The sequence below is a fragment of the Gallus gallus genome, chromosome 14 (assembly GCF_016699485.2).
Source record: "Gallus gallus isolate bGalGal1 chromosome 14, bGalGal1.mat.broiler.GRCg7b, whole genome shotgun sequence".
NCBI lineage: Eukaryota > Metazoa > Chordata > Aves > Galliformes > Phasianidae > Gallus > Gallus gallus.
Genome location: NC_052545.1, coordinates 9763967 through 9789737, shown reverse-complemented (window position 1 = coordinate 9789737; position 25771 = coordinate 9763967). Strand labels below are relative to the sequence as shown.

The 25771-nt window shown below is 40.2% G+C and overlaps 1 long non-coding RNA gene across 1 annotated transcript in view; it reads left to right on the top strand.

Annotated features, from left to right (window-relative positions):
- The window catches only part of LOC121106772, a 115454-nt gene that overhangs the window by 71788 nt on the left and 17895 nt on the right, over positions 1-25771 (top strand). The gene's annotated exons all lie outside the window — the stretch shown is intronic.

Below are 25771 nucleotides of genomic sequence, written 5' to 3'. Positions count from 1 at the left end.
TATTCTGCGATTTTACTGTGGCACTGAGGGATGTGGTTTAGTGGGCATGGTCATGATGGCTTGATGGTTGAATTAGATGACCTTAGTTGTCTTTTCCAACCTTTATGATTCTATGGTTTCCATATTTCACTGTTTCCAACTGTTGATTTAGATTACTCCTCTTTTTTCCTATATCAGTCATGGAATCTTTGCTTAGCATTCAGATGTGGGATGTGAGCAGAGCATACAGAAGCCTGTGGGACAGTGAGGGCTCTGTGACGCTGCCTTCCAGGCTGGTGCCTGTGCAGCACTCCCCAGCTCTGCCAGCACAGAGACAGGAGGGCTTTTGGTACAGGAGAGGGATGTGTGCTGATAGGGTGCATGGAGGGGCTGTCAGGGAGAGCTTTGCTCCCTGAAGAATTTCCATCCACATTTGGGAGGTGTGGGTGCATCTCCAGCTGCACCAAAGCCTTCAGCTTTCTGCAGTCACAAACTCACTTTGACAGCCTCTAAGCCACCCAGATCACCCAATGAATCAGCACTCGCTTCCTCGTGAATTTTCCTGATGAAACACATTTTCCTTAGCGAGTCAGCAAGCAGTGCAGGTTATGATGGATGGAGGCATAAATGAAACAGCCCATGTACGCTGACACTTAGCTCAATGACAGACCAGTCGAGCACAGCCACCAAATGGGCACAACCTGATCGTGCTGTCAGATGGTCTGTCCTCAAGATCACCTAGATAGCTGCTGCCTTTGAAAGAAAGCTCATGGGGAATCAAATCCCTCACCTTCACTCTTTCAGAAGTTAGCTTGATGCGTTCTTATCACATTACCTGTGAGTGAGGATCTCAGTAAATTTGCTACCATCACCTGCTTACCATCACTGAGATAATCTCAGTGTATACAGTCCATGTTTCATGAAGTGAACGCACATTGACTAGGACTAGACTGTTTCAGCAAAAGCACTTTTTATACCAAATCCTTTATTTACCCATTTTTTTTTCTGTGGTTTTCATTCTCAGAAGTTTTCCTGTACAGGCATCTAATTCTGCAGCCTCAGTCCATACCAGTGGAAAACCCTACAGAGCTGAGATAAGACCTTTTATAAGGGTCTGAAGTGCAACAGAACACAAGAAGGATTTATGGCATACAGAGCCATCTCATGTCTTGCTGAATTCAGAGTTTGCTCTTGTGAAGCTATGTAGGAGGCTATAAATTAATTCCAGCTGTGAGAGGTAATACATCCATGCAGAGTGCCAGGGTTTTATCTCCCTTGAACGGCCCACCTCAGCTGCCTTTCAGAGGGAGATCATGTATAAGAGAAAACATTGCTTCCTGCCCTGCCGTGCAGTCTGATCATGAGCCTTTCTTCTACGCTGTGTCCTATGGAGTCCTGTGGCTCTGAAAGAAAGAAAGAATAGGCTAATAAATATTGCTTAATTCCTTTTTTTCCTTAAACATAAGAAAATCCAATTTTAAGGCTCAGATAGGAATTATTGAAAATGATGTTTCTATTCCAACACTTCTATTAGACATGGATAAAGGAAATAAGAGAATCAGTACAGAATTTGCAGGTGGGACTGCTTGCTTCAGTTGTACCTAAAGATTGGGCTTTTCTTACTTTAATGGCTTTTGTCTTATTCTGTAAGGAAGAACTCTTTAACCACGACAGCTGTTGCCATCAAAATGGAGGGATCTCTGAGCTAGAAATGGTGAAATGAAGTGAGGCAAAAATATGGGACATAATATGAAAATATACCCATCATATAGTTGAAACGAAGAATTTTGATGAAATTCAATATTTGAAATGCATCCACCATATTGGCATATTCCAGAATGCTGAGATGGGAGGATTTTTATTTTTAATTGCCCTAATTATAACCTGATTATTCCAAATTTTCTGCAGAAATTAGGCAGCTGTACAGCATAACTGTAAGCTTGCTAAAGGTGCCCAAGCAGTACAGAACAAGCAAAGGTACTGCAGTGTGACCACCCATGCAGGTGAGTTCATAGCCACTAAGGTGTCACAACCAAACTAGAATTAACATAACAGTTAAGCAAAACACAAGAAAGCCTGCCTCAAAACTCACTGCAGCAATAAATGTCTACACCTGTGGGTGGCATTATTGGCTTTCTTTTCATTTCACTGTGCAGGGCAAGAAAGCAATTACTGAACTGCAGAAGCAAGTATTGGTACAAATGGAAATCTGATGCATACAAATTCAGTTTCTAACAAATTTCCTTCTTTCCTACTTGAGAATTTTGCAGAGAAAAAGATGGTTGTGACTACTGTCTCTGCTTTAGTTTCTCCCTGATTATTAAAAGCTGCATGAGCAAGTATGACATCTGCAGTGTGCTTATGAATGATATTTTCAGTGGCAAAACCCACCAACATTGATCGAGAATATACCTAGGTGTCTCTAAAGCCTATACGCACTTGCAGTAGATCCCAGTGTTTGTTGTCTAAGCTGTGTTCTTATGAATGCATACTGACTGGATACATGTAAGTCATAGGAAGCCATAGACTTTGCTCTCTGGCCTCCTTATCCCTGCTGTGTTGGGTGCCTGTTGGCAGCATCCCCTCACCCCTCGCTGGGAGAAGTTCTCAGGACTCTCCCACCTCCTCCTACCTTACAGCTGGGGAGCACCACTTGGAAGTGTAAACTCAGCTCCATCTCTTAGCTGGTAATTGCCTCTGTTACCTGACCTATGTTCAAGAGAGCATCCAAGTTCCTCTCACATGTTTTCAGAGTACCAAGCTGCTCATTCAGGTTTCTTGTAGCTACAACAGATGGCTGAATCTTCACTCCCAACCTGCAGCTACTTTACTAGAAGGACGCAGGATTTTTGTCCATACAAAGAAGTATTTTAGGTTGAAGCATCATTCCTGAAGAACGCTTTTCTGTAGATGCTTTTACTTGACTAACGTCTAAATCTTGTTGATTTCTGCTGTGGGAATCAACAAGATTTTTTCTTTTTTTTTTTCTTTTCTTTTTTTTGTTCTCCGCATGTAGTTCAGCCCTGACTAATGCCTATGAAAGCTTTGTGTTCTGTTTCGCTTACCATAGCAAATGTTTTTCTTGTCTTGGCAATTGTAGTATTCCTTCCTGATAGCCATATGGAGGAGCCTCTAGGAAGGCCCTTCCTTACCCTGTCCCCTGACCAAGCCATTCTCTGTATCTTTTCCTGCCTCCCCTCCCACCACACCAGCAAGAAGCAGGCTGTTCTCATTTGCAGGGTTACTCACGGCCTCTCTCTTCTATCCATCCCTACCCTCTTTATTGCTTTCCAGTCACCCAACTCCAACAGCAGGAAGCTGATGCCTCTATGGGTCCTATCGTGCTGACCTGCACTGCCATCAACACCTGTGTTGTGTCCTCTGTCTCTCCTATGACAGCTTTTAGTACTTGTTTCACTTCACTATTCTTATGTTGTCTATTTATTTGTCATTTCAAGGAACAGGATTCTGGTTTAAATATTAGGTTTTGGGGCACTGTAGTAACACAGATAATTTACTGAGGCAGTAAGTGAGACTGTGTGTAGATGTTAGCTTTCATTTTATTGATGTATTCCTTCATTTTCTGCTATGGCTGAAGTCTTTTCTGGCTTGTGTATGACCTACAGATTTCAGTGATAGCAGGGGACTGTTAGCAAGAATACTGCAATGTATTGTTCTTATTTCACTAGCAAGGCAATTTATGGTGTGATGAGATAATACGAGTAGATGGTATCTGGCTCTGTTGTGAAGACTCTCCAGCCACTCACATCTTTCAGTTCAAGTTCTTTCTTCTTATACCCACATTCCCAGTAATCAGCACAAGCCTTGTCATATCTTGAGTGGAGAACAAAATTAGGCTGTCCTATTATGGGGTTTATTTGTTGTTTTTGTTGCTTTCCTGTGTGTAGAATACTTTGGTTTAGGGTTTTTCTGGCACTTGAACATGCAACTTTGAGTTTCAGTGATAACACTGTAGGCTTTTCAGTACTGTGCCATTTCTTTATCACCTAGAAAAAAAGCAATGACTCACACCAACCACAACTGCTGGATCTCAGCAGCTGGGGTAAATCCATCTTGAGCATCTCATATTTGTGCTGCCTGGAATGCCTTCTGCTTTTGGAGGCCATAAGTGAAGGCTGCATTACAGCTTCCCTGCAGTTGTTTTGACAGACCTTCATATTTTCTTTCCTACATTTCAAGGTTGGGAAAAAAATAGCTTTGAAATATGAATCAAAGTCTTAAGCTTACAGCCTCAGGAAAGAAAGATGCTATGATAAACAAAGCTGTATGAGATGAAGGATTCTAACAGGCTCAGAGGTCTGTCTTTTCTGCTATAAAACCTTCTTTACTCCTGTGACTCCTGCATGGACTCTCTCTACTCCCCCGTTTTTCCTCACTGCCTCAGTGCTTCCTATCTTTCCTCGAGTCTCTCCCCCTCAAGCTTGGGCTCATGTCACCACTGCCCTTGTAGTGCATTCACAGCAATGATTTCTCATTTTACTTAATACTTTTTGCACACCTTTGCATTAGAACAAAATAATGAAGTAACTGCAAGGCAACCATAAACTGGGTCATTTTTCTGCAGGGGTACAATTCTCATCTCAGTAAATTGACATTGCTTCATGCCAGTGAATGCTGTCATTGCTGTCTTCCAATTTCTAAACCCTCAAACAGCTGAAATTGAGGGATGCTCAGTGCTGTAATCACATTGAAGAACAGCTTTGGGCTTTGTACAAACCCATATCTGCTCTAACCCTGGTTCCAGAGCACAGAGGAATCCTTACTGAACCTGTAGAAGCCCAAAGTCAGTTGGTGCCCTTTCCGGAACCTACGCTCTGGGGCATGGATGTTCCCGAAATGAAACAGAAATGCCCTGTGGTGCTGGTAGCAAAATCATATTGATATTTCACATCCCTGTGGAAAATCCCTGTAAGTCACATGAATCCCATTGGCACCTGTGGCAGGTCCTGAAAATTCCTAAGGCTTCTATGCCCGTCTGGAGGGCTCTCAATTCAAACAGTCTGCTTTCTGTTTTGTGGGTGAGATTTAATGCTTAGGTATCTGTGGTGTTAATGACTGAATCATTTCTGCTCAAGCACTTTGTTTTATGTTATTTTACGACTTTACAGTTGGATAGCTCCTATAGCAGTGCAGTGCAATACATCAAGTACATCAGGGATCCCTTGCATTACAGCCTCAGACTCACTGAGGTCATATATCTCCAAGTTTATTGAACTTTGCAGTTGAGACCTCGGAGGTAAGTGTTAAACTGTTAAGCTGCTGCATGTCAATAGCTCAATATGTTATAGAAGATGCAAGCTTTACTTTGCTTGTGAAATAACATTACTGGAAAGGGATGCTGCTGTTTCAAGAGCCCACAGCCTGGTTCTTGATCTCCAGAACTGCCATCAGTGAAGTGTGCAGAGCCTAATGTCTGTGGCAGTTCAGCACCTTACGATCTCCACTCCAGAGAGGGAAATTTTTAAGTAGTCATCTCTTATTAAAGTGATTCAGTTAACATCTTTGGGACTACACCAGCAGAAATGTGTTGGTTATGCTTTCTTCTGAATCTGTTGTTACTTGCCAAGAGGTAATGTGTGAGGAGGTATAGGTAAGGATGACCAGCTGAGACCAGCTAGCCCAGCCTGAGGCAGTCCCTGCATAATTAAAATAACACTCATCTTGTAAAATTTGTTTTCATTAAACATTTGATTAAACAAACCTGGAACATTCAGCCTCTCTATGTAAGTCAGATAAATAAGGGTTATCTCAAATATGCATTTCTTGATTCCCAATAATGGTTTTGTCACAGTTTGTTGCATGATTGTGGTGAATTCTTTCCCTTCTGTATTTTCCTTTCTGCTTTGTCTGTGCAAGACCTTGAGGACTAAGTGTAGAGTCATCCAGTGCCAAGTGTAATTGTCTCTGTCTCCTTTGGGGTCCCCTGAAGCTGTTTTATCTTCTTATTTTTCTTTTAAAGTAACAGAATCTGAAGCTAGTTATTTACATGCCATACCACAAGAAAAGGGGTGATGTGTTCGTGTGCAAGTTCCCAAATTTATTGTTGCTTTCAAAATGATCCGTGAGGCATAGGCACTGCTTATGCTTTCAAAGAAGGGTTTGGGTCTGTTGTGGGAGATGGGGATTATACTGGATCACGTGCTGGCTACTGTGTTTAAAATGACTACATGAAGGTGCACTGTATTTTTCCCTCTAAAATGGCTTTATATCACCTGTGTGTTTGGCAGTGAGAAGTGCTGGTCTAAATGTTCTTAAAAAGATTCAAGATGCTGCTGCACAACTTGCAGCATAAAAATGATCAATATGGTAAGTGACTTTATGTGCACTGAGATACATTAAAAAAAACCCAAACAGCTTCAGATGTAGGCAACCAATGTTTATCTGGTAATAAAGAAAAATAAGGGTATTTGCTACTGTTTTGCCTTAGCTAGGCTCTGATCTTTTAAAGAAAGCTTCGTGTAGAGCTTGACTCTGTTCGGATTTTGACAAACTGTGGTCTGTGATGGAGCCTGAAATCTGTCCTGTCGTTATGTGTTGGGATGGCTTGGCCCATCCCTGTGTCTGCACCTACGTGTGTCCATATCTATACCATTTCTCTTGTGTAACTCAACAACGAGGTAGTGGTATCAGTATGGACTGGATGCTTGCTGCCACATGCTTTGAGTTCTCTGGAGCCCTAGGAGAAACAGCTCTCAAACAGCATTAAAGACTGAACCATTTCTTAGTTTTCAAGTGTTTTTAAAATTTCAAAGACACCAATTTAACTAAATCTCATCTCTTACAACAGGTTGAGCGTTAACATGGTGGGACTGGTGTTCACATGATAAGTGCATTGACACTTGCACTTATGAGTCATAACTGTTTTGGTTATCACTTCCCTCTTCACCCTCTCTAGTAATTGGTTTTAGTAGTCATCTCAGTAGTCTCTTGGGTCTCCCTGTACATTATAAGTCTATGGGGATATGGTCACCTTCTTCACTTGCACATGTAGGCAGTATGGCCCACTGGTGCTGAATACATTTGTTCTCACTAGAGTCAACATTGACTTTTATCTCATCGTGGGTATTTAATACTCAGAGTAATGTAAGCCACACTTCTGCTTTAAAAAAATCTAACTCCAAGTAGCAAGACCTGAATTAATTTGAGAGGTTTTTCTTCTAACAGGTATTTAATAATCTTATGCAAAACTTATACTATTAATACTTATTGACTTATTTTTGGCACTGAGAGGATACGTAACTATATTTTACCTGTGATTTGAACTTGTCAAACTACTATCAGGGGCACTTTATTTTTATTCAGTTTTTCACAGAAGAGCAAAATCTGCATTTGATGCACAGCTTCAAGATTTAATTGCGTGTTATAACACTCCCAGGGTAAGGTACAATACAATGATTTATTTGTAGCTGGACAGAATAAAGAAATGGAAATTCTTCCAAAAGACAAATTTCCTAGCAATTTCTTTGGCAGGGAGTTTCCTAGTGGGAATAATTTCCTTCCTGATTGAGTGGCATTCTCAGTTGTCAAAGAACAGATACTGAATTCTGAGGTAGTTTATACCAGGTGAAGATCTGCTGTCTGACTGGCAATGAATTTCAAGAACTCTTCTATCTGGAACAGATGGAACGTTTTAAGAATAAAATAGTTTTTAAAATCCCCTCTGAAAACAGTAAGACTGCAGAAGTTGCACACGTGATTTAAGCAGGAGAAACAAGTAATCCCATCTGGCAGGAGGCTGAGCACATTCTGTTCATCAGAAACGTGATCTCCTCCAGGAGGCTGGAGCTGCACATTCTCAAGCAACTCTCATCTTAAGGTCAAAACATGATGAGTGCAATTTTTATTTCTCACAAAGTTCTATTTTATGATCTAGCATTTCTCTTTTCCTGGCCTGCTGCACTGTTACCAGGCAGCATTTCAGAGGATGCTACAATCCTCCTCCACTACATGTGAACCTGACTTTTTCCTCACTCCTTAATGCAAACTGTTGAGGCCACTGTACTGATTGCAATTCATGCACACGTCATATATGCCGTGAAGGCTGTAGCTGCACAGCTACTCCTCTCAGCCCACAGAGATGTGCAAAACAATATTGTAGCTCAAATCCAAAACTAACCTGCAGTCTAACAAACAGAAAACAGCTGTATTTCTTATGATTCCCTTTTCTATCTGTCACGGTGGAGTAAAAAATGTCTCTCCACTTAAGTCTTCTACTTACACTAGCAGTGCCTGAGAATGGTGCAAAAAAAAAAAAACCCCAAAAACAACAACAAAAAGGTGTCTGAAAGTCCCACCCAAAAGGAAAGCTTGAGAAATGGAGGTATAAATGAAGATGTAACAAATTGTCTGTGCATGTCAGTGCCCCCACCCTCACAGGTCTGTGGGAAGTCCAGCAGTGCTACGTACCTGCTGGCTGAGTTCCTCATTCCTGTCAGATTTCTACTCTTCTGTCATCTTACTGTGTTTGTGAGTGCTCCAGTACTTTCTCAGCATTTAGATGAGCCACGGCATTTTGTTGGCTTTTTTTTTTTTTTTTTTTTTTTAGTAAAATGCCTTCTCTCAGCTGCTGTTTTCATACACAGTATAATTAAACATCTCTTCTATTTGTGAAATGACTGTGCTAAGGAAGAAACGAGTATCTTTCGTAAGAGCTTCATTTGATGTTGACTATCAATCTGTCTCATGAAAAGAAGACTCCTTATATCCAGAGCTGCAGAGGAAGCAGGTGCTGCAAATGAAGAGCTCTTCTCATGCAGAAGTGCCCCGAGAGGGGTTGGGCTGTCAGTCTGTGCTGGGGGCAATCACTCACAGGTAATCCTTGCTGATGTCAGTCTACCACAGTACGACACTTTTAAAATATATGGTCAAACTCAATAAACATTGGTTTTTAAATGTTTAATGGAATCAAATTCTAATGAGAACAATATTAAAACTTGCTTAATATACACAACCTACCAGCTATATCTATCCTGGACAGACTGTCGTATGATGTATAATGAATGGGAATGCATTGCATGGCTGTGATGCCAAATAAACTTCATAGCTACCCCTGGCATTCATCAAACTGGGTTTTCAGACTTCACTCAGGTAGGCCTGTTCTCATGCAGATGGTCACACTGGAGCCAGTACACTTCTGGAATCTACATATCAGATTTCCATGAGTTATCCCTAGCTCCAGTGGGTAACTTTGCAGTCACTATGGCAAAGACATGGGCTGGTATTCTGCCAGAATCACATTAACAGCTGAGAAAGCACCAAGCTGCTGTAGAAGTGCAGGCTGAAATATCTGCCTTTGGGGCTGATCTTTGGTGTGTGTTGGTCTTGCAAGGACTCCAGGAGTCCTCCAAGCTACTCTAGGCCTCTTTATGATAGCTAGTTGAGGCAACTGAGTAATGCCAAATTTTCCTCACCCAAAAGAGTTTTGTCATAACCCACTTTGGATTATTTGCGTACCTTGTCATATCCAAATACTGATATTGTGAGCAGATCACAGAATTAGCTGAATACTGTTGCACTCAGTGAATGCATTGACAGAACTCTTTAATGATCCTTACAGATCCCTTCCTACTCAGGACATTCTGTGTGATTCTATAATGTGCTCAGGAGATACCTCTCCCTGTCCCCAACACCTGCAGCAGTTCAAACCAACAAAAGATATTTCATTGTTCCCCATTGCTTGGTGGGGACTGACCCCAAGCCCTTGCTGTCTGTATATAAGCAGAAGGCATGCAGTCTAATTAAGTCAAAGTGCTATGGGTAAACAGCTCAGTTGGTACCTTCTGTGCTCAAAATGAGCCTAATGATTGTGTCCATACCCTGAAATCTGTTGTCATAGTAAAACACTAACAGTACTCAAATCCTCCTTCATTTGGTATGGAAAGAACCTGATGAGAGTAGAGGAACTCCTCTTTAGTACTGCAGCATGGTGGTATAAATGAGGATTGGTTTGCAAAGGGCTTGTAAGACAGGAACCCAGCCAGCAGTAGAGTCCTGCTAAGAGGCAGCTTCAAGAAGCATGACAGGGATCAGTTAAATATGTATGATAACACAGAAATACCTACAGACTGTATTTCATTCTGTTTTCTTCTGAAAGTCTTTTGATTTTAAAGTCTGGTCACCTCTTGCTGCCGACATCCATCCTGGACTGTACAAGTTTTCTGGAGAAGATCCAGAGCAGGCTGTAGGGATGATGCTGATAAATGATTCACACTGTGGTAACGATGCTGCTGCAGTAGCTTCATAGGGATGGAGACCTAAGATGTAGCACTATAGAAATTATGGGAGAGATGCTTTTAATCCCAAGAGAAACTAAATTTAACCTGGGAAGAAAAATGCAATGTTTGCAAAGATCCAGCATTGCTACATCAGTGCTTTAGAAAAGACTGATCTATCCATGCATTACAAATGACAAAATAACAGAATTCTGTGCAACTTTTCCACTCATGGCTCCTTAAGAACTGAAATATTTGCAATAATCACAAACAGCAGGGCTCAGCGCTGTTGGACCTTTACCCAGTGAAACGTGAAGGGAGAATGGGAGTTGGGAAGTTCATAGCATCAGGCGCCTGGGACACAATGCTATTTCTCAGTGGGAGGTGTTTTGCTCTTGGCCATATAACTACAGAAACTGTAACTACATCAGCTTCTTGGGCAGTCGAGAGGCTGGTAATAGAAGAAAACAGTGGATAGTATTACTAGTGAGGCAACTTCCCACTGCAAGATTTTTCACAGTGAGCTTTGTTAGAAATTTCAGTTTATGAGAAATTGGCACATAGGGAACAAAATATAATATCTTCCTTTTGTGTTGGTTTTGACACATACTTTCCTATCAGAAAACCTAGGAAGTCCACAAATCCAGCCTGTCTGAGATGATGAAGCAATATAGCACTAGCATGTGTGTCATGAAGAGCTCGGAGGACTTTCAGTGACCTGCTCTTGTTCACACTGATTACCGTGTGGAAGTGTTTTACCTGTTGTGTACAAGTTAGCCAAAAGAAAATATCAAGCCTTTCAAACAGAGGTCATCTGAACTACTGTGTGAGAAGTGTTGTCAGCAGCGAGCTCACTGGATTATAAGCATGTTTTGATTTGTTTTAATATTTTCATGGCTGGAGAGAGAATCCTGTTCTCAGCTAGGGTCATCTTCTTACCATAACACCTCATCAGCCAGGCCTTGCTTTCCTGTGCAGGCAGGGAAAATAGCTGTTGGGCTTTCCGGTACAGGATGAGAACACTGCAGTAATGAAGTACTCCCAAAGTCATAGCGAAGTGGTCTGTAAATTCAGCTTGCCCCAGCTCCACTTAGTTTTCCCCTGCATTAGCACTGGCAGGATAGTGTCTACTTTCAGCAGCTGGAGGTTAGCACTGTAAGATGAGTAGCTTTTTGAGTTGCTTACAGGTCTTATCCATATTGCCACTGTTGCTATATTCCACCATTGTGCAAAAAATTCACTTACTCTGTTTTCCTTTCTTCTGGAGTAGCAGAAAGCCTGCAATCCCCTCCACTTTTTCACCTTTCACTGCTTTAAAATGCTGGGGTACAAAACAGATGGAAGTTAAGAGACTCGGTACGCCCAGTGGTGTCCTTACTTCACTGTGGAATGTTTGTCTTGGGGGCAAAAGTCAGGAGGTATCAAAACACAGTGTGTGTGCACCTGCTTTGCTTTTCTGTGATTATTTTTCTCACTTCCTTTGATGTTGTTACTTTTGGAAACCATAACGATAAAACAACCCTTTATCTGAGCTGCTTGGTTCTTCTTATGTAATATGGAGACGGGGGGCTTCATTGGCAGTACCTGCATCAGAAGAAAAGCAGATGTTTGCTGTATGTATTTTTTAAACAAGTACCCCCAACTGTCCGCTCTCCTATCACTGCAAAACAGGCAGCAGCGTAGCATGCCTTGGCTCCATGTACCTCAGAGATGCGTAAATGGGTTCATACACATATAGCTTCATCATGCCAGAAAGGTTGTGTGGGCAGTGAGAATAATTTAGGTTTTAGAATAATTTGTAATTCCTATTGCCTTTCTGTGTAATCTGAGAAAAACCTTTCCTGCTATTTAGGCACTAATGCACCTTGAACTCAGTCTGCGTAGTTTGAATTATTGCTGTATTACATCTGCTGCTGCTCTTGGAATTGGGATGGGCTGGTTGCACAAACATTTGCTGTGCCTTCTATCTCATCTTCTGGAAGCATAATACTTTGATGCTTTCTAACATGAGTCAGATCATTCAATCTGAAGGCAGCAGCTGTCTGTTTCCTGCAGAAACGAAAGAAAAACATTAGAATCTGATTTTGGTGGAATTGCCAATGGCAGTTGTTTTCAGAAGCAGTAGAGAAAGTCATAATGCTGATTGCGTGATCCTTCTTTCCAAGAATTCTTACGGTAAATAAAGAAAACGCAGCATTTTATCATCAAGGCAAGGCTTTCCAAATCCTAGCCAGTGCTCCTGTGTATACAAAAAGAGATTGATTGATTTATTTTTAAAAACCACCTCTAAAAATCAATGGGATTTAATCCAGAGTACGTTGTTTCTGTTGTTATTTTTATTATTTTATGAATAGTATTTCTGAAGTATTAGACTTTTATGTTACTTTCTGCAGTAAAATCTGGTAGGACTGCAGGCAGCATCCTCATTGAACTTGAACAAAAATGATATATCTGGTTAAAAATCGAAACATTTAACTCTTACTTCATTTATTCAGAACATTTACAACATTAGAAAGTTTGTGTCAACTATCCATCTATATGTGCAGGTGGAACTGCAGGTTTAATCTGATGGCATACTTCTAGATAGAGTTTCGTCTCAATTTAATATTTTATGACTTGATTGTGAAAGATCATAGTTTGTCCATTCACCGTCTGATGAGCCATAATTGCAGTTCTTTGGAGTTGTTTGTTTTTAAATAGCAAGCTGTAACTCTTGTCTGGACGTTCAAAAAGTAACAGGAGCTCAGCTCTTAAGGGACTCTAGCTTTTCTGTTATTAATATTTTATTTTTTTTTAATCAACTCAAGTTCTTCGTTCCTAATATAATCACGTCAAACAAAATCTATGCTTAACTTTTCTTTCTAGATTGGAAATTCACATTTATCTCCACAAGAAAAATTTATAGCAAAGGCAGTCCAGAGCTGCCTGCTGGAAGTGATGGCAGCAGACTGTGTGGAGAAGAAGGCAGGAGATGCAGGTCTGTAGGTGCTCTGAGCACAGATAGGTGCCATCTCATCTCACAGAGAGGGGCCCAGGCTGGCTGCACTGCACAGTGTATGCTGGACACCCCTGGTTTAGGCGAACTACTGTTAACTGTGAGGCTGGAACACCTCTCCTGTGAAGACAGGCTGAAGGAGCTGGGCTTGTTCAGCATAAAGAAGTCTGCAGGGAGATTTCATTATGGCCTTCCAGTATTTAAAAACGGTTGTAAAAAGGAGGGAAATCAACTTTTTTACACAGGTAGATAGTGATAGGACAAGGGGGAATGGTTTTAAACAAAAGGAGGAATGATTTAGATTAGATGTCAGGGGAAGTTTTTCACTGACAGAGCGGTGAGGTTCTGGAACAGGCTGCCCAAAGAGGTTGTGGATGACCCATCCCTGGAGGTGTTTAAGGCCAGGTTGGATGGGGCCCCAGCAACGTGATCTAATACTTGATCTAGCAGTTGGCAGCCCTGCCCGCTGCAGGTGGAACCTGATGATCCTTGAGATCCCTTCCAACCCAAGCCAGTCTATGATTCTATGATGACTTCCCCAGCTTCTGGGTGTGATGTGATCAGGTGCAATGGGGCAGCTGCCAGCAAGGGGGAGAGGCAGAAGCCCTGCTTCTGCAGTGTCCAGTTGTAGGAAGTGCTTGTTCAGAAATGGGACAATAGATTCTTGACAAAAATAGAAGTTAAACTTTATAAAGATACCAGTGATGTAGAAAGCAGAGCCAAGACAGCTGACCACATCTCTGGCTTAGCACTCAGTGGGATTTGGTGTACAGATTGTTTCCAAAAGGAACTGCAATGATGTGGTTTTTGGTAGAGTTATGTGCAATACAGAGTGAATTTGAACCTCAGCTAAGGAGAAGCACACAGCAGTGCCTGTTCCCATCTAACAACTCTGCAAATGAGCAGTGCTAAAACTAGTGAAACAGAGAAGAAATTTATGGAAGTGTACAAGTGGTGGAAAAACACAGCACAGCAGATTTTATTTACTTGCACTTTATGAGACTGACCCCTCCGTACCAAAGTTTTTGTTCCTTATGCATCCTCTGCTCCAGTAAAACAGTGCCATCCTGGTTAACTTGTGGCTCAGCTGTGGAGTAATTAATGTGAGTACCATGGGACTTCAGTTGCTCTATATACTGTTGTTATAAAACTTTCAGTGGTAAATCAGTGCATCGATAAAGACTGTAAAAAGCCATATAATAGCCACAGCTTTCAGTATTTGCCATACTACTAAAAAATCTCTTAAAATGTCACAGGACCCAGCTATAAAAGTATGCAATACTAATTTAATGCTGTGAAAAAGTCTGTATTTTGGATCGTAAAGGAAAAATTGAATACAGACAGATTTTTTTTTTTTTCATGATATATTTTTGGTGGTTGCTGGTCTTGGACATAAATCTGATAGTGAATGAGAAAAATTGGGACAGGAAGGTTAACACTGTGCTTACTTTCTAACATGGCAAAAGCAGTATGGGAGATATTGTGTCACTGTAAGTGTGGAAGTTATACTTTCACTGCAAAGAACAGCTTCATTGAAGTAGGGAAATACAGCCTTCAAAATTAACAGTTTTGTTGCAGCCAATTTGCAGTGTGATTGTAATGCAAGGCAGTCTGAGACTCCTCCCTCAATGCAGAACTTGAAATGCATAATCACATAAAATTCTGTTCTGAAATGGGCTCAGTAGTGTCTGAGGGATTTACGTCCTGAAAATGTCACAGGACAACCGAGTGAAATTCTTTTGGGTTACAGAGTAGTCTGTGGTAAGACGATGCAGGGTTTCTTTGTTTATGAGTTGGTCTGGCCCTTAGATGATATTGTGTCTGTATATTACAAGATGCATCTCTGAAAATAATTTGTGTAGGCTGTGGTTGTGCTTCAAGATGCTCTGTAATTTAAAGGGTAATTAGACCTAAATTTTTAGGGGAAGATGAATGTTGCAATATTGTCAACTCATACTCGTAGAGAAACTTGCATCTTAAAAGCTTCCAGCTTGCTTAAAGAACTAAGCTTGCAAATGAACATGACCCTCATTCTGGTGGGAATGGGAATTCAGGTTATCTGTGGCAAAACTGTCTCTTCTTTCTGTGAATGGGAGATTTCATAGTACTTCTGGGGACTAATTTCCATTTTCCTTTAGAAATATTTTACATAATGAATTACGATGTGTTTTAAAATCAGAGATAATTATTAACCTACATAATAAAATATCAACATATCAATTTGCTGTGGGAGGATGCTTATTTCCTGCTACCTATTAAAAAATAAATAAAACTGAGTAATTAATAAGTGACAGCACAGTCCACTGGCTTCTGGTTAATCTTGCAGTCTGAGTCAACCGGGAAGGAATTTGTCTCTGTTAACTTCTCTAAGCTGGATTCCCTTTGTAACTGAGAAAAAAGTAGGCTCTTCTAGGGAGCTTGTCATCTCCTTAGGTTAGCATCTGACACAGATCAAACAATAAATGGTTGCAATGTGCCAGTTTTATTCAATTGACCGTAATGAGTCAGGAGACAGAATGGTAAGTCTAAAATGAATCCCACTGATATGTTTTGAAATATCCCACAAAGATGAATGGGCTGTGACTGGAGGTACAAATTCTGTGAACAGCGGATCTTACTGCTGCGCACAATGCTGCAAAAGGGAATTTACTTCCTTACCACCTTATATATTTACCCTTTAGGAGCATTAAATTCTTGGCTTATTTTAATTGGTTTCAAAACTCTAAATCATGTTGCTGAGAATAGAATACAAAAGCATTTACAGCATGCTTCATGGTGTTCATTCACAGTGAATAGGAGCATTTGTTTATGGAGGTATAGTCCGTTTGTATTTTTTTGAGCGATAGGTCTGTCCTCTTTCATACACCAGCTGTGATTTGGTCTATGACTGTACAGTTCTGAGATGGACACTTGCATATTCTTTGCTGTATTTCTTATACCACACTCACTTTTAAATGTCAAAGATAGTTTTTTCAGACACTCAAACACTTTGACACCTTCTTCACATCCAGATCCTACACAGGAAACAAAACGTACTAGTTGCACCTTATGATGCCACTGTGTCCTATGGGTGGTAGAAAACATGCAAGGCAAAACAGATGGAGTTTTAGCTGGGGTCTGAAAATTGCAAGCAGGATGAGTGCTAGAAGGAGCTGCACACAGCTGGCTGTGCTCCATGGCTCTTGCTCCTCACACTGTGTCTGGTTCTTGGAAATGCTCCTGCCCAGGCACGCTCTGTGCGACTCTGGAGATGGACTGCAAAGTAGATTTTTATTTCAAGCAGTTGAAGTGTTTATCCCTGGTCACATTTCAGAGCAGACAACAAACGTAATGGAATTTCAGAGTGTGATGCCAGTAAAACAGGCAGCAGGGCAGTGGATGAAAGCAGAACTTTAGGTTGTATATGGGCCTTTGGGTTGTTGCATCCCAACAACTGAGAGCAATGGAGCCCCTACTGCCCCTGGGCAGCCAGCCATTTCATTAGTGGTATTTAAAGGTCTGCTAAGCGCTCAGTCCTTATCTGTGCAAGGTACTGCTTATCTGTGCAAGGTACTGCTTTGAAAGCTCTGCTACCTACATGATAAATTCTACAATTAATTTCTAATGTATTTATCACTTAGTTTGCTTGTCTGCCCTGATAAGGGGAAAGTGCTGCTGAGAGCTCTTGTGTTTCTTACAGGTGCAAGAGCAGCTGCTTCTTGTTAAATTCTTTCTGCCATTTTGACCTTTTTGGGTGGTGGAACACTTAAATTAATGTGTGGGTTATTTATGAAAAACTTCCACTCTTTGATTTATAGATCTTCAAAGGCAAGAAAAATGGTTTTGCTGGGGCAGGGTGAAGATAGTGAAGGCTTCTGGACTCTGGAGATTTCGCTCAGCATTAATCAAGTTTAACTCTTATTCTTCCACTTCTGTGACACTTTCCGAGGTGTATTTGTCAGTACAGATAAGCAGGTTATCCCAATTACACTGCTAGTTATTGAGCACAAATGTCAAAAATATTGAGTTCTTTTTAGAAGATTACTACAGTATTGAAAATAAAAGAGATTTTCTACTTAAGATTTTAAATAACCCTTTGTTCTGTTTAGAAATGACCATGTTCTTTGCCAGAAAATTTTGCCAGATATTCATCAGAAAAATCAAGAGAAAACCATCAGCACCATCCAACTCATTTTCCTCTTGGATGAGCTAATCTTTTACAAGTATAATAACATTCTGTGAAACAGTTTTTCAGTTTCCACTATTGCTAGGGAGCACTTTGGTAAAAAGATCTAAAAGGTCCTAAAGAAGGACGCTGACAGCAGCAGAGCTGATGTATGCCATCAGTTACAGACTGTGCAAATAAATCTTTGTGCATGTCAGCTTGTCTCAACATCCTTTGTGCAAAACATTACTGCAGAGACTGCACTTCACATCTTCAAGAACCAGTTGTATGCACAGAAATGAAAGTCAACTGTAATTTTCAATTCTCTTTCTTCGGCTCTGTGACAATATTGCTTGTCAAGTTAGACTCAGTCTTATTCAATGAAACCTAATTTTGACTGGATCTTTGCTCTCCCATTATGCATTTCTGTAAGCTAAATAAGATTTCCTCTAGAGCTGGAATAGGATTCTAGGAAACTGCCAAACAGAAGACAAAAGCAGCCCTTGAATTGCTCCATGAAAATTTGAAGAGGTTTTGTGTTGGGAACGACTCTGTAATGCAATTATTGTCATTTGCAATAAAATATAACTTCTTCCTTATTTGTGAGGAGCAAAAATGGGTTTGTTCTCATGTAGAGGTAAGTTCTCATTCAGGATGTGACCTATTTCATGATGAATACATGAAGGATGTACCTCTGTGTACCCTGTACATGAGATAAAGTGTCCAAAATAAATCCTTTTTTCCCAGTAGAGATGTATATATAACATATTTCAGAAAGACACAACCTCAGAGTCCAGAAGCCTTCTATACTTGTACAGAAAAGTGCTCAGTTAACAAGAATTTTACTTTTAATAAATGTTATAAAAGGCAACACCAGTACCATATGGATATCTTCTATCTCTTTCTTTTCTCTACTACTTAAGCAGTGATTTAAATAGTATAAATATTATAGACAACAAAGCCTGAATTTTATAATAAGAATGCAGCAGAGAGCTATGGCAAATCAGTCATGCAAAAAAGACATGTAAAGGTGAAAATACAGTGGAATTTGTTTTCCCTTTTAATCTTTAACCTTGGCAGGAGTTCCTGGCTTTGGGATCTTTTGCAGCACTGTGGGATAGTCCTCATTAATTCTAGCCCCTGAACGTTCAGAATACAGGGAAGTATGATGAAAATGGAAAATGAACACAAAGGACCTCTGAAAAGAATTATGAAGAGATCACAGACCAATTCCATCTGCAGAAGAGCACCTCTAATAATCTGTCTAAACCGGAAGCTGAATTGGTTGATTAATGAACCGTTCCTTACTAAATCTGTATCTAGATGAGCATTTATTTAAAACACTAAGGGCTTAATTCTTACTTATATAAAGCTCATTTAGGGCAATCTGGTCCTGCTGTGGGTCATTTACATCAAATTCAAGTCCTTAGTCCTTGGGGGAAGACTAAAAGGCTTTTCTCAAGCCTTTCAAAAGGGAAGAAAAGAACTGTAGACTTATCTGAAATAACAAAATGGCTGTTTTTCTGATGTGTGCTCTATGTCAGAATGCAATTGCATGTGTGCCAAAAGCTGAATGGTGATTTTGAAGGATGCTAGTAGAAAAAGAGTGAATTAGGAAAATGTGTCCCTCCCTGCAGAAATGGTGGGGAATGATATACCGTCTGTCCTTTCCTGTATTTTGCCCAGCTCCCTCTGTTTATACCTTCCTTTGAATTGTATTTAGAGAATATTGTTCAGAATTTAGACTGGGTTGCAAACAGAACTAGCTCTGCACTGAATGACCCTTGACTGTTATTGAGGCTTTACTGGCTCTTAACTTTTCTGTGTTGATTTCAGAATGGGGAAACAGGTGAGGAGAACCTCATATGTCTGTGTGATAGGACAAAGGAGTACTTGCAACAGTACTGATTGTAAATAAGAGGGGGAAGGCTAAGATTCCTTCAGCTCTTTCTGTGCTGACTCACAGTATCTGAAGTCAGACTTTTCCAGGCCAATGAAGGAAGTACATTGAAGTTCAAATAGAACTTCTTACTATGAATTTAGAAAAGTTTTAAATTCACTGTTCTACTTCTGGCCTAACTAGATGAGGAACAGGGTTATTCCTGTCAATGTGCTGTATTATTCCAAAGCAATTAAATATAAAACATTCAAACAAATGTAACTACCTCTTCTGCTGTATATCACTAAGCAAAAGTTCACAGTGTGGCTAGAACCTACAGGCTTTCATTTACTCTTCCCTCAATTATTTACAACTGGCTCTTTCTTGTCAGATTCTCCTGAAGGTCAAGGATGTGAAATGTGAGCACATGTGAAATCTGAGATGTCTTTGGTAGTAATGTTAAACACGTTCTGAAGTAGGACATGTACTGTCTATTTTTAGCTGTAATCTTGGCTGAGTGGCAGAGTTAATGCACTGGTTAGAATTTGAATAATACATGAGACTTGTGCTATGAGAACAATAATTTAGCTATAATCTGATGCATGATGTAATGAGGGGTAATCTTCTCTTGAGCTGCAGTAAGTCACTGTGTACCCTAGTAAACAAGTGTAAGTGGCTTGGCAAACGCATGGTAGACATAATGGGCTCATTTAGCTTCTTGTTGAAGCTAAATGAAGTCACAGTGATGCAAGTATATATTTGTTCCAGCGTCCTGCAGATCTGCAGCTGGAAAGAAGGATGCAGCATGTACCAGTGCATTAAGTGCGCTTATTTCAGAAAAGTAATTGAGAATATTGAGGTCAATGCTTTAAGGAAAAGTAGTTATCTAGAGACAAAACTATGTGCTCAGGATTTATTAAAAATTCCTTGCTTGCATCAATTTTGTTTTCACTGGTTATCAAACTTTCCCATGGGAAAAATAGTATCTTGTCCATATTCATTTTTGTTGGGTGATCCTGACATAAATAGATAAATAGATAAAAGCATAGTTTTACAACGGTATACCTGCACATTAGGCAGTGAAAGAACAGCAACAAACACCTTGTATTGGTTAAAGCAGAGGATGCAGCATCATAACCTGCTCATTTTGTGTGGTGATCTAACTCTGGAACCTGAATCATGTCTGTGTACCTCAAACATCATCTTAAATTCTAATAGTCCAATGCTTCTCATGTTTAGTCAAAGAAACAACAAAGAATTATGAGGAGGGGGAGGTATGTGTCATAAATCTGTATCAAATCATAGACAGTAATACACATCTTGTGTTGCTTTGTATATACCTGGCATAAGCTCCTTCATATTAGAATTTCAAAGAAATTCAGCATGTGTGATGGATGCACTTAGAAGTATAATCTGAACTGTTTTGAAACTAATCTCAAATTCCCCATTACTGCCAAATTCCTGATGGATTCTGAGGTCTTGCTCTCTGATTTCCATGCTTCAGGTGCCAGTGCCAGGCACTGGTGGATGTCTTGGCCAGCTCTGAATTGTTGCAAAGAGAGAAAGTCTAAATATTTGTAGAGAAATTCAATCTGTACAGCTAGTGCAATTCTTGCAGTTGTTGCTAAAGTCCTCTGAGGGTGTGAGCATTGAGCTCAGCTTGTTTTTTCATGGGATGCCTGGAACAGATTTGTGCGTATGAAAAGGTGAAATGAAAGTCTGGTACTTTCTACTCTGCAGAGCTGTGATGACTGAAACCTCACACCGAGACTTCTTCCTTTGAAGAGGTTGATTACTTCTACTCCTCCATGAACTCATTAAGTGATGCTTTCACAATTTGAAAACTTCAGGAAAATTACTAATCAGCAGATTCATTTGTTATGAATTATTCAGTTAGCTGTAGTGATGAGGACTGTGTTCAGCATGTGCTGGAAGGAGTGCCAGCAGTGGGGTGGGATGGGATGGAAGCCAAAGACAGAAAACATAGTAGTCCTTTTAAAGTGGAACCAATCTTTACCTAGGAACTTACCTGAGATGAGGAGGATACTCTATTTGATCTCGCAGGAGAGGCAGCTGGAGGCAGACGCTTCACCTATTGTTATGTGATGGGATCATGAACAGGGAGGAGAAGGAGTCTAGGGGCCACTTCCTGCCTGGGTAGTGCCTGGAAATAAGATGTGTTCTCAGCAAAGTGAGCGTCTGTCAAAATTTCAGACTGGGACTGAGACATGAAAACAAGATAAAGCTTGCTGCAGGTTTCGTAAGCATACAGTGAAAGGCATAGATCTCTTGTTATTTTGGTTTTCATTCCTTCAACGTTGCCTTTACCTTTTTGTCTTGAAGTGACGAAGAACTATTCTTGTGACCTCTCAGACATCTTGTCTCCCAGAGTAGTTTCTTTTCTTTGACAACTACACCATGTTCAACTCATAGAAATGGAGCAAAACAAAGTCTATTGATTTTCAAATACTACTGTGAAAGCAGCAACAAAAATAAAACTACAAAAAAGCCTTCTTATCTGTAAGTTTTCTTCCATTTTTACTTGTAATTTTAGATCTTATATATATATATATTTCACATGGTGACACAGCCAAATTGTCACAAAACTAAAAGAAAAAGAATTGTGGGTAACAAAATGCCACAGTGGGAATTACTTCTACTGCTGGGCTTTTCCTGGCTTAAAAGTTTGGGCGTGAGGGAAGAGGTGGAAAGAGGATGGCAAAGTAGAGAGAAGAAAGCAATTGGAAACCAATGGCTGTGTGTCAAGTAATAAGGGAAGCCCAGAAACAGAAAATAGAAACAGAATAGTTTAGCCAAAAGGCTTCAGGACTCACTTGTTCAATGGACGGAGCAGCACAGATTCCCTACTGAGCTGCTCAGTGGAAGGAAAATGTGATAGAACAGGCAATAATAAATGGAAACTGTTTATGGACTAAGTTTACTGGTAAACAAGCATAAAGAACATCTGTAAGTGAAGCTCAGTGCAGGTTAAAACATGATGCTTCTTCATAGTGCTCTTTAACAAATTTTAAATGGCTTTTCTATGTGAAAAATCCCTACTCCTGGACAGATCTAATGCTCTTTAAAGTGTAGATCAGTGCTGTGAAGTTTACAATTGTATTACCAGGGTGGAAAGATGTCTACCAAGAGTTTTACAGTGTTACTGTAATCACATCTGCACCTTCTGTATTGACCCTGTTTCTTTTTGCTTCAGGGCAGCAACTATAGAGACCATTTTTAATCATTCCATGGCAATATTATTTGGTTTGACCATGCAAAGGTTGTTAGGTATAATTTATCCCTAGTGCAATTATATATATTCACTGGAGTTACACTAGAGGAGAAGCTGCTCTATAGTATTTATAATGGCATCAATTAGCACTGAAGCACAAACATTTAAAGCAGACTTCACTGTTGCTCATTTTTAATTATTTTACAACTTGTGTACCAATTTAATTATGTAGCTGAGATTAAGCCATATAAAAGTGACATTGTTATGCTACAGTCTCTTGAGATTCTGGCTCTTGCAGCTTAAGGGACCAATCACCTCGTTTGGAGAGCTCCTACTGTTATTAGAGCTGAGAATGCTTAGCAACTTCTAGGAGCATCTCAGCTTCATGCAGGATCTGCCTAATGATACTGATTGTCTTTGGAAACAACATGATGGTGACAGGATCATAAGACTTGAAGTGACATGCTCTTCAAATCTCCTATATCTCTCTATATTCAAATTTCAAGCAACCAAATCAATGTAGATTTTTGTGGATTTTTGTTTGTTTGTTTGTTTTTCCTCCCTAATTGCAGTATCTGTGTACTGCAACCTAAACACAATATTTGGATCCCCCATTGCCCCCCTACAACTTGCTGTATCTAGCTGCTCTGCACCCCAGTTAAGAACATATAAATCTGAGCAGAGGTCAAGAGCTGAGAGGCAAATCCATTAGGCCAAAAAAAAAGGCAATTTTTCTAGTTGAACATTTTCGCTGCAAAAGATGCTTTAGCTTTATCATGTCTACATAATTTGTTCCTAGAAAGAGGAAGAACTTCTGAAATAATTTATGTCTTTGTATCCTTCTAACATGCAGTTCATTTCAGGGCCATCTCAGTGGTCAGTATGTCTTTCTTATGAGTAGAGATTTGAATGCCTAAGCTACAGTTGATAGATAATATGCTAGATTTAATTGCAGACCTACTTCACTGACGAATATTATGGAGTAAATTTAGAAAAGTTCAGTTTTCCTAGGCTGGCATGGAGCAACATTTCTTTTGGGACAGGGTGAATTAACCGTATACTATCAAAGCTTGTGGAGCTGAGGCAGTTTACTGAATCTGAGCTTTCTGTGAACCCGTCTCACTGAACTTCTGAGCTAAGCAATAGTTGTACAGGTAATTACTTCTTGTCTATCCAAAGTGAGAATACATCTGTTGGTTTATGTTTTGAGACCTGTTTCTATCTAACATGGATGTACCTGAAGCTGAATTGCCAGCCATAGTGGAATGGATATTCCCCATGGAAGACCCCACTCACCCACAGAAGGGTCTGCTGGGACTGTTTCAGTCCTCATGAGGATGACAGCAATGACCTGGGCTGGACAGTGTGCCACCAGCATGTGCACACCAGGACAGGCAGTGCTTATGCCTGAAGCATCTCCTGAGGCAGGCAGTCTTCTAATTACATCAGCATGGCCTAGGTGCAACTGGCTGGGCAGTCACTGGTGTACAAGTCATGACCCCTTCTTTCATGGGAAGACAGCCATGAGTGCCGAAGGGACGTACCTGCTCTTCTGATGGCTTCCCTGTGTCTCAGGGACACAGATCTGTGAGAGGTGAATGGAAAGAGTCTGAAAATTTACTTGCTTTTTCCCATTCCACTGGAATAAAGAATTAATTCAGTAGAGTACAATAAAGAGGAGCACCCAAACAATACTTGCCTTCTTGTGTGTCAAGACGTGGAGAATAGAGGGTTCCAACTACTTAAAAGACTCTGATTTGATTTCTGCACATGAGAGAGAGATTTTTTATCTTTTTGCTTTTGCTCTTTCCATAGTCTGTTGCCAGTGAGATTTATTCAACTGAACTATTGGCAAATATGCAAATATCTGTTAACTGCTGCAACACGTCAAGTCTCAGCTGGTCTGTTTTTCTCTATCAAACTGAATTACAATCCAAGAGAAAACGTTGGATGACACAAATGACAAAAATTGACAGGACCCATCACAATAAAATGTGCCGACCTTGGGATACCCAGAAGGCAGTTTCCTGAGCAAAGAAGCGATCCCCCTGTCCCCCAGCTCCTCTCTCCGCTTCTCCTCATACAGATGAGTTCACAGTTCTCAGCTTGCCTGTCAATATGTCTGAGAAATCAAGCAGGCTTTTCCTGGTTGCCAGTCAAATCAGAAGTCATGTCCTGTGTATTGTTTACACAATGTCCTTTACTACTCCTGTTCTCCAGGCCAGTTCTGGCAACCCTGTTTACTTGTGTCCTTGTTTCCAAGTCCTTCTTGACTGTCTAGTTTATAACTCCCTATATGAAAACCATCTTCTTCAGACACCACATCTGCTCTCCTTGTCCTAATTGACGTTAATAAAATACCCACCACTACTAAATTCCTTTGGGCTTTATTTTTCTTGCCTTTGTAGTATATAACTTAGATTCTGAAGAGATAAGGAAAATTGTTGCTTGATTTTGGCTGACATTCTGCAAAAGCTACTCTCTTAATCTGAAGGTTACAGCTGTGTCCTTAATAAGTAGTACTGTCAGAGTATATGTTGGGACTAGTATGAGAAATATTCTGCTAAATATATTTGAGAGGGTGAAAGATTTCCTTTAATCATGTTAATGATGTCCTCATGACCAAGAAATATGTGAAACAGGCAGTTTCCAGTAATGATTCTCTCTCAGTGATAAGTCACTCTAAGACTTATTTTGAAAACCCATATTGGTGAGAGAGCATTTCTTAGCAATTCCATTTCATATACTGGCCTACCCCCATAGGAATTATGTTTTGATTATAATATGGCTGTATTTCAGAACTATTGCAGGAGCTTGCATTTGTTTTACTAAGTGTTATGGGTAGGCAACAGCTTAAGAATCATAATGAGAAAGTGACATGACGTGTGAGTGATCACACTTGTGAAATAACTCCCTTTCCTGTTCTCAGAAAATTCATGAATCAAAATCAGTCGATTCCTTTCTGATATATGTTTGTCAGCACTATGGAAGAAAAGATTTTAGCATTGTGAGATGATTGCTTTATTGATTTGTTACTGATGTTGCTGAAGCAGCTATGTCATTAGTATCGCTTTTTACAGAGTGAAAATAAAGAGGTATGACTGAATCCAGATAGTGCAATGTCAACCTCACCCAGTGAGTGAGCCAGCCAGAGCTGTATGCTGCCTCTCTGTACCATGCCCTGTTTTGGTTTCAGAAACAGAAGGGTAGTTGCATTACTTTTCTCTGAATGCATTGATTCAAACAACTGATATTGTGGCAGGTACAGCTAATGTACTCTCTTTAAAATTATTGAACTGAAATAGATGAG